This window comes from Vidua chalybeata, chromosome 12 (assembly GCF_026979565.1).
Source record: "Vidua chalybeata isolate OUT-0048 chromosome 12, bVidCha1 merged haplotype, whole genome shotgun sequence".
NCBI classification, from domain to species: domain Eukaryota; kingdom Metazoa; phylum Chordata; class Aves; order Passeriformes; family Viduidae; genus Vidua; species Vidua chalybeata.
Window position 1 is genome coordinate 5,459,081 of NC_071541.1, and position 18,225 is coordinate 5,477,305.

General features: G+C 41.4%; 1 protein-coding gene across 2 annotated transcripts in view; it reads right to left on the reverse strand.

The window, feature by feature from the left end:
* TAFA1 (TAFA chemokine like family member 1) overlaps nucleotides 1-18,225 on the reverse strand; it is a 205,826-nt gene that overhangs the window by 161,718 nt on the left and 25,883 nt on the right. The gene's annotated exons all lie outside the window — the stretch shown is intronic.

Here is an 18,225-nt window from a genome sequence, read left to right on the forward strand (position 1 = left end):
AGTGAGATTTTGCACAGCAAAACACTCCCATCAGTGTTAAATAATGAGGCTGTGGTAGTGACTTAGTTATTGGAATGAAAGATTATTTAAATAGCCAGGTAACTATCATTTCTGAAAGAAAGTAAAAAGTACAAGGCAAAGGCCAAGTTGTGGTTTTTTTTTTTTTTTCTTCTTTCCAAGCAGTGCTTTAATTCAGATTGGTTCTTGTTATGCCCAGCTAAGAGATGTTAATTTTTATAAGCCATTATTTGGCTGGTTAATAAGAGGGAAAAAAAAACCCAAAACAAAACAACAAACCTAGCAAAATCTGCTTTCTAAGACAGAATTGCAATTACCCAAGAGTTATTTTTATTTGACAAACTTTCTGTGCCAATTACAGCTGGCTGTGGTCAGTGCTTTGCCTGCCCAGGAACAGCACAGGATGCAAGAAGGCATCTCCTAAAAGCTTCTGCCTTGGCACTGAAGCAAAACTACCCCCAAACATGGTATAGTTAAAGGCACTAAATAGAGCAGCAGCAAAGGAGCGAGTCACAAATGCATGACCCCATTCCCCAGTGGGATGGAGCCAAGACCTCCACACTGTACTAATGAGGGAGGTTAACGAGCTCCTGCAGAGGTGAAATGGACAGCACAGCCAATAATGGGAAAAATTGGGTCTGATGAAAGGGAACTGGGGGGGCAGTCAGTTATTCATTCTTCACATGCACTGAACAGAGCAATCACCAGGTGCCTCTGGTCTTTCCTGGGCATAAACATGGCAAAATACTCCTGGCCTGGGAGGGGGGGAAGTTTTCTGTAAAAAATACCAACAGCAGCATCACAGGAGTGGTGTGCTGAGCCCTGTGTGACATGCCACGTGCAGCCTGTGCCCTCCACATGCCATGGTTCAGTCAGAACCAGAGGACACAGTCTCAAGCTGTGCCAAGGGAAATACAGGTTGGATACTAGGAAAAGGCTTTTTACAGAAAGGGTGATAAAGTTCTGGAATGGCTGCCCAGGGAGGTGGTGGAGTCACCATCCCTGGGTGTGTTTAACAAAGCCTGGATGTGGCACTGGGTGCCAGGGTTGAGTTGAGGTGCTGGGGCTAGGGATGATCTTGAAGGTCTCTTCCGACCCAGTGATTCTGTGAATTCTGTGAAACGTCTCTGCTGGATTATGGCTGCATGCCCTGGATTGTTACTGCTCATCTAAAACTACTTTTTCATTTTTTTCACATAAATACAACACCAAAAGAGGTGTCCTTCCTGCATTAAAAGTAGTTCACATCCAATTAATAATTGGTCCTCTAAGGGAGTTTCAAATCAGGGCTTGGACTTGATTTGATATCCCAGGCACTATATCAAGGGGCTGAGGAACAACTTGTTCTTATTCTGTGTGAGTCACATCCTCTCAGCATCCATGCACTCAGGCATTCCTCTAAAGAGGAAAAAACCCTATGCTAATTTCCAGGCATATGATCCTCCTCTGGGGTTTTTTTTTTTGCTCTGTTTAAGATTAAGCTTTTAGAGTTATAATGGATATTGCATCATCAGGCTAGCTTTAATATGTAAAAGAAAGGCTAATTATATGCTGTTTGGTGGTGGTAACAAAAATATAAAAATCAAAGCAGTTTTCTTGATCTTGTTTTTCCTTTGAATCCTCATGGCTCAGGGAAAGCAAGGAGCTGACAGCCTTGGGCTATGAAGAAAGGCAGGGTGAAATTGGCCCCTGTGCAGACCACAGGCAATAGGATTGTGCACAACTTTCTCAGGATTGATACGCTCCTGCAAATTTAATTTTCATCCTTTAAAAGCAGACAGGGGCTGCTGCAGAGACAACAGAACCCAGCTTTCCCTGGCAGGGAGAGCAGCTCAGCCCAGCCCTCACTGCTTTCCTTGAAGTGCCCGTGCAATGCTGAGCAGAAGCAGCTGACTTTGGAAATGTTTCAAAATTCTATTTGCCTTGGGCAGAGGACTGTGCCCTGACCACTGCCCCCCAGGTTTTGGGAAGAAAACATGGATAACACAAAGCCTGGGATCTGCTCAGCACAAGACATCTGCCACATCTTCAAAGCCTGGTTCTGGCTGAGCCACCATGAAGGTATGGACTGGAAAAGCTCTTGCAACCCAAGAGGCTGTGTCACAGTCTGGAAAGCAAAAAGGATTTGATTTTTAAGGGTTTGCTCCAATAGATTAAAAGCTAGTGCCCATTATTTTTCATGTTTTCCTGAGTTCCAAAGAAATTTCAAGACTCTGCCAGCGTCCTGGGGGTTTTATTTAGAGTGCTAAGCAATCAAACTGGGCAGGCAGTGGGAGTTCAGCACTGTGGGGGAAACTCCTCTCATCTCCATGCCAATGTTTTCTAAACCAGAGCCAAAGGCAGAGCATTTAGCTGTGCATCCACCAAACACCACTGAATTGAAATATTTATCCTCTAGTTAATCACTAACACAGTAGATTTGGATCCCTAATTCTAATGTAATGATTGAGTAGGTAAATCATCCTGGCTGGATGGGGACTGCAACTCCACCCAGCACTGTGTCCATGCATACAGAATTCCTTTCTTCAAAATATTCTCTGTACTTCCAAAATATCCATATAAATGCACCATACTGTTTGTAAACTACAAAAAGTGGGATCTACATTTAAGACGTAGCTGGATGAAGAAAATAACACAGCTCCATCACATTTATGCATAAACTCACACCTCAGTAGCTTCAGCATCCTTTCCTACGTTTGATATGATGGATAAAGAAATAGTTGTAGGGAAAATGGAATTGAACAATGCAAAAAATAAATCTTTCTTACATAAGGAACACAAACACACATTGTTTTGGCAGCGGTCTCTCTAAATGTAGTTTGTGTTTGTTTTGTCTATTGATTTTGTAATTCCCTTACAACTCTCTATCCTAAGGTAGACAGCAAAAGTTACTTTATAAGAAAGATTTAAATGAATGAATGAGTTGCTGGGGAAACAGAGGTACCACGCAGTTCAGCAGCAAGTGCTTGCAAGCACAAGTGCTTGCAAGGCTGAGGGAGATCAGCATCTTTTGCTGTGCCATAAAATAAAGGTACAGACAAAGCTCCTCAGAGCTGAACTAAACTACCCCCACAAAAAATGATTCCAGCCTCCCAGGGGAGCAAGACATAACCGCAGCAAACGTCCTAAGTGCCTATTCGTGTAAAAGGATGACATAGCAGGGCTGTGTAAATCCTGCTCACCTGCTTGCTTCTCATTTAGCGGGTGATTTACTGGAGCAAACTGCGCTGTGACTACCTGAGCTCTCCGTGCCCATGGGTGTTTAATGTCCCCGTGCCAGCCTGGGGTCAGCTTTGTCATTCACGTCGGGCACCCAGGCTAATTCAGGTGCATCCCACATCCTCCCTGAGGCACTCATTTGCCTCCTTTCACCAGATGAATGTTTTATGCACCGCAAACTAATTATTCTGCTGTCTATCTGCCTCTCCCCAGCCCTCTAAATTGCCCAGGATTGTAAAGACAACAAACAACCTCATTTCAAAGCATTGAAAAAAAAAAAAAAATCCAAGTTACTCTTGCTTTGAGATTCCATGTCACAAGGTAGTGATTTCCAGGCAGTCTGAGAAATCTCTCAAATACAGACTCCAAAAACTCAAATTCTGGGTTGAAATACACCCCAAGTGCTTGGCTTCTCATACAGCATCAGTATTAAACTGATTGCCCTTCCTAATATCCCTGTAATCCTGTCTGCTCCAGGCACGCTTGTTTGGAGTGATTAGACTGTGAGAAGCATTTCTGCCCCATTCCTGATAGATGTACAGCAAAGGACAGGTCTGGCTTTGAGCTGCATAAACTGATTTTGTGACCAACTTCAGCAATGCAACCCAGATTTCATCCCAGGAGTAGAAATGCTGTGTCACTCTTCTATTGCATTTTTTTCCCAAAAACTACTTTCTTTTTTTAAATTAAACAAAACTCCTGCAAGCTTTTAAAATCAGATCCTTGCTGCACATTTTTTAAACTAAATATTCAGAAGTTGTACAAGCAACAGATTTTATTGCTTTTTAGAGATCAGATTATTTAGGAAACTGCACTGTTAATGTACACACACTCAGTTAAGAGGTGTTTTTGTGCTGTTGGCTTAGTGAATGAAGAAAAGGTAGAAGCTGACTTAAACAGCCAGATACAAGGAAAAATAATGTAGTTTAACTCATCATTTGACTGACTGGAAGAAAATTAGCAGGAGGTTAAGATGGCAGCTTTGATATTGTCTTCTAGCAAGAAAAGAACCATGAAAAGGAAGTTTTCCCATCCAAACAGTGATGCCAGCAGCTGATGTATTTCTAAACAGCACTGTCAGGAGGAGGATTTTCAATGCAAGTGCACATAATCTGTATTATTCTGAGAGAACCAAGTGATGAACTGAGGAGGAATGTGGAATTCATGGAGCTTTAGCATGGCTGGCTCTTACAGAGAGCCCAGTTCTCCTGAGGTGCCTTTCCACACCCCTGGCACAGCACAGATTTCACCTCAGCAGCTCAGCAACAGCCCAGCAAGAAAAATGCACAACCAGAAGCAGAAGGGGCAGAATGGGAATTTCTACTCTGCCTTCCCCACATCAGCTAGACTAAAGCCTCCAAAAGCAACGAGGATTGTAACTTTCCAAAACCACAAACAAACACACACCAAAAAAACCCTAAAACCTAACATCATCCCCCTGGCAAAAAAAAAAAAAAAAAAAGACCCAATATTTACTCAACAAAGGAAATTTTCACTGATACCTCACTGTATTCACTACATTGCTTCCAGGTATTTCCCTCCATCCCCTCTAAGAAAAAAAAAAAAAAAAAAAAAAAAAAGAAAAAAAGAAAAAAGAAAAAAAGAAACAACTCTGCATTCTGAAGGGACAGATGGTCTCATCCCTGAGTTACAACAGGGGAAATATTTGAAGGTGTTCATGCCACAGCTTTCCTTTTCAGGACAATGTGGTTTTCTTCCTGTTTCTCCTTTTCCATGCCAACACTGGTCTTCCTTGAAGCCTCATTTCTGTTTTTTGGCCTAGTCAGTAGGAGCATTCCAGGTGTAATAATTTATAGCAATTTAATTTCAGTTCTTATGTCCCTGCCTCTAGGGTGCTATGTCTCCTTTTCTCTATGAGTTAGTTTGATTTATTTTGCTTCTCTCCCCACTATGATTCTTTTATGACTCTTTTAGCCTTTTCTTAGTCACATCCTATTCCTCTACCACTGAGCTCTCCCACTGTGGACCAGTTCTCACCTGGTCCATAGAACCAGTGGTAGTAACAGCTGCTTAAATATATGAATTATTAAACCAGCAATAATACATGACAAAATCATGAAACTCATTGGGGCTCAGCCAAGTACATGCAAATTGATTCTATCTAACCTGAACAAGGTTTACACAGCAGCACAATGAATGCACACTTACTCACACATTTTAATTTTTGCCACCAGTCACGTTCATTCATCACTTTTCTTGCCATCAAACATTTTCAGTGTGCAGAATACAATAATTTCAAGATATTGGGTTAAAATGAAGCAAATGCTACTAGAGTAATGCATTTTATAGTCAACAATCTGGTGCCAATGACAGTGAGTTCATCTGAAGTTTGTTTGAAAATTTCCGAATGTTTAGTTTTGACAAGAGACATTTCAAAGAGAAGCTGGGTTTTATTAAGCTGTACCCTTTAAGCACAAGAATAACTGCAACTTAAAAGAAAGATCATTTTCACTACAAGCACATGAACTATAAATCCAAAGTGAGAAGCAATTATGAAAGGACACATCACTTTATAGCTTTCAAGTCACTTTTTACACCTTGCATTATTTTTGTTTGAACATCACTGGTGGTTGCCTAAATTCACATCCTACACTGACACAATCACTGAATGAATGTCCTCAGTCCTCCTCCAACTGTTAGTTGTTTGAAATACCATTTGTTCTGCTCACTATTTTTTGTGCTTATGTCTGAATTAGCAAATAACTGTGGAGAGAATGAAGCACCTGCAGACAAATTCTGAGATGTTAATGGTGAGTATCTGTGCAATACTTTGTGGTGGTGTAAATATTTAATTTGTACTCATTGGGCACATCTCCAGTGCAGACAGGAAACTCCCAAGGAACTTGTGAATGTCATCCAAATGTCTACAGACTCCTTGGAGTGCTTAATCCACACTAATACTTCAATATGGGAAAAAAATAAGTGTGTTTAAAATTAACTGTGGTAATTTTCTCTTCTGCTTCAACTAAATACCTGCTCTAACTTACTACCAGGTGTATACTCGTGCTCTCTTGAAAAATATAATGAAATGATTTTACAATAAACTTCCCATACACCAGGGGTTTATTTTTAGGGTAGATGCCATGGACTCTTTGGGGCTTAGTGGAATGAATCCTTATTCTGGAAAAGTGGGAACCTGTTTCCATCTGCTAATTCAGCAGAGCCTCTGGATGCTGCACCTCATCCCTCCAATAGATCCAAGAGAGAATCCAGAAACATCTGATCTTGCACCTCTAGTCAGAGTGGTCCCAAGCCACTCTTCTGCACTGACTGAGGCACCAGAGAACTTCTCCTGGGTACCTAGACCTAAATATGCCAGCTTGGGTAAAGGAGGCTGAGGCCATCCAGCATTATGGCACAACAAATAACTTTGTGTACAGACTGAGAGGTGACCAAAATCCTGCACTGTAATACCATGCATTAATTGGCATTGAAAATTCTGCAGAAATACGTTTTTATACACAACTAAGACCCATGGAAATATTTCGGCATCAGATTAAAGAGGTAGATCTACCTATCAAATTTACATATACATAAATTTAGGTTTATATCCAGATATCACATTGTCAACATGTTACTAGAATTGAAACAAAGATGAGAATCACCGAGTAATATAAATGAAAATTAATCTCCAAGCAAGTGCTGGAGGAGCTGTAGCCTTCTTTGTGGTTTCATTCCCACATCAGCCAATTGTGAGTTCAGCAGGCATGAAGGAAGGGGGTAGTGGTTAGATTTCTAGCATGTAAAAGTACAAAAGCACTAAGCGACCACAATTTGAGAGCATGTAAAAGCTTTCATGAGATTTTTAATTCCAGCTAGTAGGCATGAAAAGCTGTTGTTATTAACCATTTTTCATTATTAGAGGTCTCTTCATCCCTGAGTGAGCAAGTGGCATTGACAGTTGTGCATTAGTCTCAAATGACAACAAGCCCATCAATCTTGCAGGGCTCCAAAGAAGAAAGCACGTCAGGATTGGCAGGAAATAATTCACAGCATGAAAAATAAAATAATAACAAAATAGAATAAAAATAAAAATAATATCTTCCAAGGAGAAAACACAACTCAGAAATTTAACTCAAAACACTACCACAAAACCAGGTTATTTTAGACAGGGCTTAGAAAGGCTGAGGGAAGAGCCAAGGTCCAAGAGCCAGATTTGAAACAATAAAACATTTACCAACAGAGTGACTCATCCAGTGAGATTTTGGTTAGCATCTTTCTGTATCTTTATGTGCCCACATATCTGAATACCCACATGTCTGAAGGTGTCACCCTGCTTCCAGGTTCCTCAGAAGATGTAGAAGTTCGGCAGGTGCTGATGGAGAGTTGTGGGGCTGAGATCATCATCTCAGTGTCCTGATTTTTAGCCTCTCTCCATGGGTTTTTACTCCTAAAATTAACCTTAATATATACTTACGCCACCTTTAGAGCCAGTCCTCTAAAGCACTGAACAAAACATGTGACATGCTCAGCATTTTCAGCTCCCAGAAGAAAAAGGCCATTATCCCTTCATAAAAAAAACCAAAATAATTCTTGCAGAGTGTGGTTCTTCATCAGTTAACTCATTATTACATTGTGAGAGACTCAGCTCAAAACCAGCAGGATGGTCTTTGTGACATGCTCTTTCCTCTGGACTAGATCTAAGAATACAGAATATGCCAAGCAAGATGTGGTTTTTATATTCTCACAAAACACTGCCAAGCATTCGTCTCTCTCCTGATACAGCAAATCCAGACAAAAACACAGTCCATCTGGAAATGGACAGAATGAGGAGTTTCCACCAGCCTCAAAAAAAATGGGATAATTTGGAGGAGTTTTTTTCACAGGTTGGGATTCAGCCTTCATGTAATTCTGATTCAAGCCTTGTACCACAACAGGTATCCAAGAGTAACCAGGCAGTGCCATTTGCAGAGCACATCAATATTTCATAGAGTCCTTAAAGCCACAAGTGCCAACCAGAAGATGTGTGCCAACATTAGAGAATCCCACCTCTGAGGCAGGGAATACAGCCTTGGGATTTAGGGGCTGTTCTGTCAAGAAGATCCTTCTCATTCTGCAGGGTGAAGCTAAAATTCCTGACAACCGCACACGTGGGATAGTGTTCAATCACATCAAATTTTAACCTGTGTGCTCCCTGTCTGAGTATAAGGCTGGTGTTTCCATGTAATTTGAAATAAGAAGCTCTAAAAGGCAGCAGAGATATCTGCTCTACCAACAGGCTCCTGTTGCACACTCTTCTCATTTTGGGGGTGACAAAGCATTTGGTTTAACTGCTTCTTTTTTTTGGAATTGACCTGAGAGATTAAACCAACATGGGAGTATCAGTTACACACTTGTAGGTTTCTGTGAGTCTGAAGGAAAAGCTGCCACTGCCACCATCAGCTTTCTAAAGAGCAAGCTAATAGCATCACTTCAGCCATTCATACAGCTGCAGAGGACAAAATAAAGGTCAGTGGTTCAAAAAAACCTGATGGGGAAAGGTGGAAATCAGGCTGAAAGATCAATATAAATTGAGCTGAAAAGACTGGCTTGGATACAAAGCAAATGTTGGTAAATATCAGCCAGTATTTGCTTAGGAATAGGCTTATGCATACATTCATCATGATAGTTTTGCACCCTAAAATCTGCATTCCTTACAGAAAGCTTGGACATAGGATAACAGGAGAAACTGAAAGCTGAAAATATTAATCTTTTATGTTAGATAATCTGAGATTAAGTGGCTCTGGAAACAAGCTAAACCTGTTGCAAACCAATCTCAGAAGTACTTGTCCATATCACTGAAATTCCATTCAGTTCTTCAGAAGTGACAATCTGGTTCTGGTGACGACCAGAACTGATCTGTGTGATTGTTGGCACAAACCACATTTGGTTGTACAAACCTACAGCCCTTCCCTGGCCACAGTCAAGAACACAAACGTTCCTTAAAATCAGTGTCCTGCTCATAACTCCGATTTTCCAGGATGTGATGAACAGCTCCACACTGTGCCTTGGCAAGGCAGCTCCATCTTCCCCCTCAATCTTCTCTCCAAACTGAGAGGCCCCAACCCAACTGCCCCGGTCTGGTCCTGTCTCTGGGGGAACACTGCTTAGCAAAATAAACGGCATCTCTGACTGATTACTGTCAGTCTCAAAAATATGCACACAAATAATTCATTTAAATCTATTTAGGCTGACAGCTACCACACTCTTCCTTAGGATATAAGGACTTGATTGTGTCTTGGATTTCAGGGCCTCGTGAAAGGGCTTTAGGAAAGAACAGCTCTTCCTTCCCTCTCTCCCCCAGTAGAGGCCGATTGAGAAAGAGCTGGCAAGAATAGAAAGTGTGTTTAGCATCAGTCTTAGGGAGTTTCTGATAAGGACCTGATGGTCTTGAAGGGCCTTTTCCCCCCCAGGATACATTGCTTGTTTGTATGGTCTTGGATCCAGTGGTATTTGCTAAAAAAATTAGTTTCTACTAATTCTACTCATTCAATACAAACTTCAATGAAGCTATTGTGGAATAAATGTATTCCAATTCGGCATTTTTAAAAATTAAATTAGGGGTTTATAAGTCTGGTATTAAAATATTGTGAAGTGTTTTACCATTTACGTGGTTCTTTTTCTCACCTTTTCCAACACGATGGCAGAAACATCCTGCACTCCTTTCCCATGGACATGACTTAATGTATGATTTTGGTACCTGTGTCAAACCCTTCACTGCAGCTCAAAGCTGACACTGCTCTGATAAAGGCAACTGGGATCTGGTCAGTGCAAGGCAATCATGATTCTCAAAACAACATGGGAGAAGATGCAACACAAAAGATGAGCTGACGAAATATTGAACCACCACTCGTAAAAAATTACTACAAAGGTGAAAAATAGAATATAAAAAATAGAGAAAACCACTGAAACCTCACATTTTAACCAGCTCAAATTCTGATATAATTTTTTAAGAGTGTCACACTTCCCAGGACACAGCCAAATTTTCAGTCTAAATCACCAACTGGTCTAAGCTTTGATTCCTTTAACTTTCTCACAACAGTCAGTGCAACTACGCAAGACAAAATAAAATGCAAACTAACAATACACCACGTTATAAAGGAATTGCCATTTCTGCAGAGAGTCATGCAGCAGTAAAGGAAATTTTGCTGGTTCCATTTTATGCTGTAATAGCACCACTCTTAGACATTGCCAAGAGGATTGTGGGGGTCATCAGAGTGGAACTTGTGACAAATATTGCAAATGGAACAACAGCAAACACGTTGTAACAGCAGAAAAATGTGAGCAGGACTGTTTCACTCGGAGATGAGGTAAAACGAGCCATTTATCTGGTGTTTGGAGTGTGACCCGCACTTTGCTTGCAGGAGTGCAGGGGATGCTGAACTGGAAAATAAAGCTGAATGCTCAGTTTGGTTCTCCCCCCTCCAGCTAGAAACTGTAGAAAATGGAGGAAAGCTGCAGGGAAGGAGAATAAATTTTAAAAGACATTACCTGCTCTCTATTGAGCTATTGATAAAAGAGGTCACGCCAATTATGAAAAAGCATAGGCGAAATTTTGCATGTTGTACATTTTCTGTCAAATGGAAGTGCCCAAACTGACAACACTGAGGGGAAAAAAGAGGCAGCCAGGATAAATATTCTCCCTGCCTCGGTATGGCTGCTGAGGGGCAGAAGGCAGAAAGAAGCACTCCATGTGCTCTGAGGAGATACAGATGATGTGATGTGTGCTCCTTCTCTCCTAGCAAAGGGCAGGAAAACCAAGGTGAAGTCATCTTGCAGTCCCTGGCAGGGCATTCAGCAACAAAATGCATCCAGGAAATAGCACTGGGGCTGATTAGACATTTATAGGGTTCAGGCCCTGGCAGGGACAGTTTATTTCCACATCTCCTAGTCTAAGCAGAATTTGTGGCTTAAAATTGTTCAAATCTTTTTGCTGGCCTATAAATACCATATTGTTTAAAAAAATATTAAAACATGACTCCAGCTAGAGAACCAGTAATAATGCCTCTTGAGATTTATGTGATACTAAAACGCCAGAAAAACCCCAGACAAAAACCCAAACCCCATCTCTTACTGAAGAAACACATACAAGAGGAAATGATTTCTTTCCTGCCAGAAACAGGACATGAAATGGACTAGACTTCTGGTCAGAAGGTTACCTGCTGTATTTAGTATATTCACTGTGATACTAAGGTGTGTTTAAAATTCCCATTTGCAGCCCACACTACTACAGAGTTGTTCTTCCCTCCACGTGGCCCCAAACTGCATTGTAAATTATGGTCATCCCTTCTCCCTGCTACCAAAATTAATTATCTGATAAATAGAGTTAATAATACACGGCTGCTCTGCAACAATCTCTTTGATGGATTTGTGTTTGGGGCACTGCAGATGGCCTTGCCAAGGCACAGACACCAAAAACATCTTGATTCTGTGACTGGATGAGCCACTGCAGAGAAATCCCTGCGAGGGGCAGGAGCAGAAGGGCTCCCCACCACTCCTGCTGGCTCTGAGCATGGACAGCCTCACGTCTCCAAGCCATGAAGCAACCTGACAGTGCAGCTCCAAATGTAAGTACCAGCCCCAGCAGCCAAAATATTGCCTTCCAACAGCACTAGAGCCAAAGGTGTCAGGAAGAAATGTGCATGTGCATCAGTGCACAGCCACTTTTCCTCTTTGATGGCCTGGCACACAGGCAGCTGCTTCCAGATGCTTTGGATGGCAGAGGACAGAAAGAAAAAAAGGTGTGTGTTTTCCCCACTAAATTAGCATGTGAGGAAAAAGCAACAGCAATCAATAAGAGAGCCAGTAGCCCAAAATAAAGTGTCTGAACTACCACGAGTTTTCTCAGTATTTCAAATTATGCCAAGTAATTAATGCTGAAAACAGCCTCTGGTGGGCTCTTCTCATTTCAAAAAAGGAATGAGAAGCAAAAAGGTAAAGAAAGTGAGAGTTCAGTGCTAGAGAGAGACCAAATTCAAGTAGCAAGGCTTCTGTTCTCAACAAGAAAAGATTGTCCTGTCATGCATCTATAGCTAACTTAACAATGAAAAAAGAGATTTTTTTCTCTCCCTCCATTTAAATGTTGTGCTGGTCTGTGGAAAAGGAGATATTCAGTACAAAGCACAAGTTTGAGTGGGGAAAACTAAACTTTTGTTTTTGTGATTGCCAGTTCCTGCAGACAGACCCCAATGATAAAACCACAGCTTGTTCCTTCACCATGGCCAGGGAACTGAGCTGTGCCCTGTCTCACAAAAATAACCAAAGGCAAAACTTCACCCCTTTAAATTCCTGCTCCCACTCCATTTTCCCCCTGGAGCTGTTCTTGGGGAGGCTGAAAATGTAAATGCAGCCCTGAAGCAGCAAAGCCAAGCAGCAGAAGGAGTCCAAGCCCCGTCCCAGCACTGCCTGCCAGCCACTGACAGCAGGACAGATCCCTTATCTGCAGCAGGAAATGAACAGTGCCCCCAATAACTTGAGGGGTCTCTTTCAGTAGATGACAGTGACAATTTAGCAGATTGTTATGGCAAGTCTTGCAGCATTTAGCTGCATTTAGACAGACAAATTGGAGGAGCTGCCTCACTGCACCCACCAGCGTTTCTTACGGGACACTGTTAACAACTCCCTGTTTATTCACAAATAGGTTTTGCTTCAAGCAGCTGGATGAAAGTAAAACCTTTTCTGGGTTTATCCACAGATCTAATGGAATTAGGATATAACAATGCAGAGAGACAAAACATTGCTGTTTATTGTGTAAAATAAATAAAATAATTCCAAGGTATTTGACTCTCAAACCCTTGGAAAAAAAAAAATCTCAGTAACCAATACAGATCAGGGCCTGGTCAATCCAAAATAACCATATAAGCCAAGAGTTAATTATTCACAATTCCTTTCAGTTAGTAGGCCAAGTTACAGTCACCCTTCAGGTGTTTGAAGAAACTGATGGACACAAGAGTGAGAGTGCTCTGCATTTGGAAGATTTAGGACCACAGGAAACAAAAAATTGCTCTTGCTGCAAAATAGCTGGGAGCCTGACTGACATTTCTGCCATCCCTAGACCCATGGGTGATGTGCAATATCTTCTGCATCTCAGACTTTTGACCTTTTGTCACAGATCAAAGACATTCAAGATATTTTCTTTTGAACTCAGGCCACTGGCAGTCAACCCAGCAGCTCCATGTTCACCAATAAACCACACCCTCAAGGGCCACATCCACACATTTTGGACACTTCAGGGCTGGTGACTTCCCTGGGCAGCCCATTCCAGTGCTTGACAATCCTTACAGTGAGGAAAGTTTTCCTAAAATCCAGTCTAGACCTCCCCTGGCACAACTTGAGAACATTTTCTCTGGTCCTGTCACTTGGGAGAAGAGACCCAGCCTCACCTGGCTACAACCTCCCTTTCGGAGCTGTATGAGGTCTCCTGAGACTCCTTTTCTCCAGGCTAAACACCCCCAACCACTCCTCATATGATTTGTGCTTTAGCCCCCTCATCAACTTCGTTACTCTTCTACAGAAACAACCTCTTATTGTTTCCTGTGTCATGGAAAGAAAAAAATGCACATCTGGGTTTTGGAAGCACTGAAATGTCACCTACAGTTGAAGTGACTGACATGAAATTTTGTGTTATTACTTTACTCCTCCAGCTGTACAGTAGAGGGCAAATGCTATGATGGCACCTGCATAATGCAGACACACATAATATGTCACAGTGAATCAAAAGCCTTAAAGGAAACCTTTTTTCAGGGTCAAATGTGTTTGAGTATCTCTAATGTAGAACAGAAGAATGTAAACAGGCATGAACTGTTATATTTCTGAAGGGTTTTTTTTTATTCAGTTCTCTTTGCATTGTGGGCATCAATCCCAGAACATAAAAAATAACCAGAACAAAAGAAAAATAGCCCAACAAAAAAGGGACTTTCAAAGGGAGAATATGCTTCACACTCAGCTGTAAAATACATCACTGTTGGCAGATCAATATTACCAATTTCCATTTGCGCTGCCGTTCCAGACAAAGGGAACTCTTCTAAAAGCTGCCCTTAACAAGAAAGTCACAGATACAACTCTGCAACATTCAGTTCACTGTAATATTAAGACAAAAAATGAGTGACACTCAGTGCTCACTAAGGCCTGTCCTGAGAAGGCAGTGGCAGGATGACACACGGGGATCCTCAGCACTCCTGAACTCATTAAGTAGTTGGGATGACGTGGAACATCATGCCACCATTCAGATACAAACCTAGTCTTTCCCTTTTGTCCAAAATCCTCCACACTCTTGGCCTGTGTTTTTAACTTTAACAGACTCTCCAACCTGATCAATCACATTTGTAGAAGTCTGGGCATGTTGAGCTGCTGAGATAGATATTCATAACCTCAGAACTGAAAATATAGACCCCAATATCATTACTGCTGGTTGAATTAAAAAGCTTATGGGTAACTTATAATTAGATAACTATTCAGGGTTTTATAAAACAACAGCCATAAAGCTCAAACCTTAAACATAGACCTCACACCTTGGAGATGAGCTGACTGACAATCTAAGAAGCAGAGTTTTCAGCTTCGTGTCTCTGCTCTGCACCTGAGACTTGTGCCAAGCAGCCATGTGCTACAAAACTGAGTCAGGAGCTCTTTCCAGGAAAAGCACACACAACTCGAGGACAAAAGCAAATCCAAAATGTTAGAGTTCAGCCGGTGCTCGAGCAATACCAGGCCTTTGTCCCTGCACACCCTGTCTGCTGTGTCCCCCTCCTTCTCAGAAGCTCATAAGGAAATACCAGATGTCAAGCAGGATTTATTACAGACTCCCTATACAATTAAGTTCCTTCTCAGCTTCAGGCAAGGCAAAATTAATTTGACTTTAAAACAAAGCAAATGTTAGTCTAATATGTGCATGTTTTCTGCTCTTTCCTTAGAGAGCAGAGCCTGTGTTTCACGAGCAGCTGAGATTCCTTCTGAAACCAATAGGCATTGATTGATTAATCACTAAGGATTTATTGCTCAGTGAACAAATGATGACATATTATCTAAAAGAAATGGAGCAAGTGGTGCCTGTGGAGATGTATCTGATGGCCAAACAACAAAGATGGGACTTACATTCCTGCAGAAGGGTACCTATTATTTTAGCAATATTATTTACACAGGGATTCAAGTAGAAGAACACCTGTTTTCATTGATTATTTTTAATTTTTGGAGTTTTGTAAGTGCAACCAAACTTACTAATTCAGCCTAAGTTCAAAGCTGTATTCAAATTTTCAGTAAGCAGTGCCCAAAAATAGAAATGCTTGAAAAGACACAGCAAAAATGGCCAGTCCTCAACCACTGTGAACTCAAGGAATTAGCTTATTGGATTTTTGTGCTGCATTGATCATGTAACCCTAATTATAACCTTGATTTAGAACCTCAGTTTCTTGGTTATATGAGTTATCAGCTAATTATTATTTAAGTGTTAATTATCCTAAGCCTATACACATTTACTAAAGTCATCAGGCTCTCTTCCTGCAGATCTAAAGAAAGTATTTTGTGCTGAAGTGTTTTAGCTGTACTTTGCCATCCATTTAAGATGGGAAATTGGAGCTCAGATCCTTCAAAGAGGGAACACATCTCCCTGGGAAAGGTGAGGACAGAGAGCAGGGTTCCACTCAAAACTGACCCTGCTGCAGCAGGGATAAACACAAGGATGCTTTGCAACACTAAAAAGGGGAAAACAGGAAATACAGAGAGAATGAGGCACCAGCAGCTGGAGGGCCCAAGCTGTGTCTGTGTGTGCTGGGATTGCCTCCCTGGGGCTCACCTGAGACCTGCTCCCAGCACTGCACAGAGCCCTTTGGTGCTGTCACACTGCAAATAAACACAGAGGGACAGCACGTGGGCCTTGCAGCTCTTTGCACCTGTTTGAAGCTCACTGTGGTCCAGTGAGGAATGGCAGAGCAACCCAAACTCCCCCTAGCCCTAATCAGCCCAGGTGATCAAGTCAGGACATGTATTCATCTATTTGTGACACAACTTGAAAAACAAAATTGAAACACCTCTACTCATCCTTATTACAATAATTTTTCTAATAACAAATAATTTTTATGACAAAATTATATAATAGTCTCAATTGTAACAGAACACTTTTCAGCTATAAAACTGTAAGGCAATGAAATGTTTTCTGCAGCATTAATGGGCTTTCTTGGACAACTTATGTTTCAATGAAATATTAATTCTTGATCATTTGTCATGTGTTAATTAGGAGAATAAGCTGTAGGAAGTCTCGATTACCATGCAAATGTTAATTAGGTCATAATTTATGTTAAGCGTTTCTAAGTATAGGAGCACCAGAATCACATATAGCAGCAGATGAACTTTAGGGAAAAAAAACTGCATTTGCATGAGTTATTTTTCTATTTAAATATGAGAGTTACTATGCTTTAATAAACACCAAAGAACATGGATTTATTTAATTGCCCAAAGTCTTCTCTCCCCTTTGTACCCAGAGTCACACCTGTCTCTGGCCAGGTATGAGAACCTGGGAGCAGATGTTGAGGTCCCTTTGCAATGCAACAACTCAAGTGCCATGGAAGTCCTGGAAGAAGTAGTGGTTTTGATTTATATTGGAGCCAAAACACACAGCCCTGCAAAAGCAGGAATTCTGGTTCATCAGGGGGTGCTGGGGCTCTCCCCTCTACAGTCATCAACAATAGCAACACTCCTGGAGTCACCTCTTGTCTTTACAAGTGACTCACTGTGGCACTTCCCCAGTGAGGGGGAGAAGGCAGCTGAGAAATCCAGGGGAATCCTTCTCAGCCTTTGTCCCAGTGCTCCCTTCAGAAATGGGGACACAGGGGGAAAAAAAATACAGGATGTGGCTTTTCAAATCTGAGAGGAAGGAGCATCCTCCAACCTCCTGCTCCTCCTCAGAGAGTTTCCACTTTTTTTTGCTGTGCACAGGCCCAGCTCCTGGCAGCAGGATTTTGTTTTCTGGTGGAGAAGCAGGACCTGCCTCTGTCCAAGCTACGTGGGCAGAATTCAGGCTCATTGGTCCTTGCTGGCCCATCACCTGAAAACACCCCAGTGCTGCAGCCAGCTTGAGGCAGCAGAGAAATCAGCTCTGCTCTGGCATTTTCTGTGGAACAACCACTGAAATAAACAGCTGCAATGACACACTGTAGTGGGATGAAGATAAATTTATTTTGCTGTTTCCACACTCCCACAATTTTTACACCTCCCCACACAAATCTGCCCAAGCTGCTTCCACTTTGTTGGTATTATCAAAGAAGAAAAATAGCACTAGGCTCTGGAGGGAATACCAGCATTAACTCCCCCTGCTTCACTTTGAAGGCCAACATTAACTGTTATTTTCATTTGTTGAACTGCATTTCAATTGATTTTTTTGAGTTGTTTTTGTGGTTTGATTTTTTCTTTTTAAAGGGGAAAAATCATTAAATGATACAAGAGTTAACAAAACAGATGCAGTTCTACTGGAAGTCATATGTCAGCTCTACCTTCTCCAAGCTATTTCTAAAGTAAACAATGTCAGGTTAGGAAAAAAAAAAGATAGTTCAGCTGTAACATCTGACACTTTGGGAGCTAGAAACATAATAGTTTTGAAAAAAAATAGTACAGAAGGAATATATTTAAGTGTTGCTCTTTTTTAGTATGATGTAAGATACCCTAAAAAAGACAAAGTGGGAAAAAGAGAGAGAACAGCAAAAGTAGCAAGGGGAATCAAGGGCACTTCACCAATTTAAACACTAAATTTCTAGGAGGGACAAATAAAAGGGAGGGACACAGGAAAGCATGAACATTAGTGGATGACACAGAAAGACCAAGCACTTATTTACCATTCTTCATAATGCAAAACTGGTGAAAAGCATTAAAGACATCACATGTCAAATTGATTTAGATGAGCAACTTTTGGGTTGGTGTAATTGCTGTATGGCACAATTACTGGCATTTTACACCTGCAAATAGATGTACTTTAATGCACAGCAAGTGCTTGGTTCCAGGTCA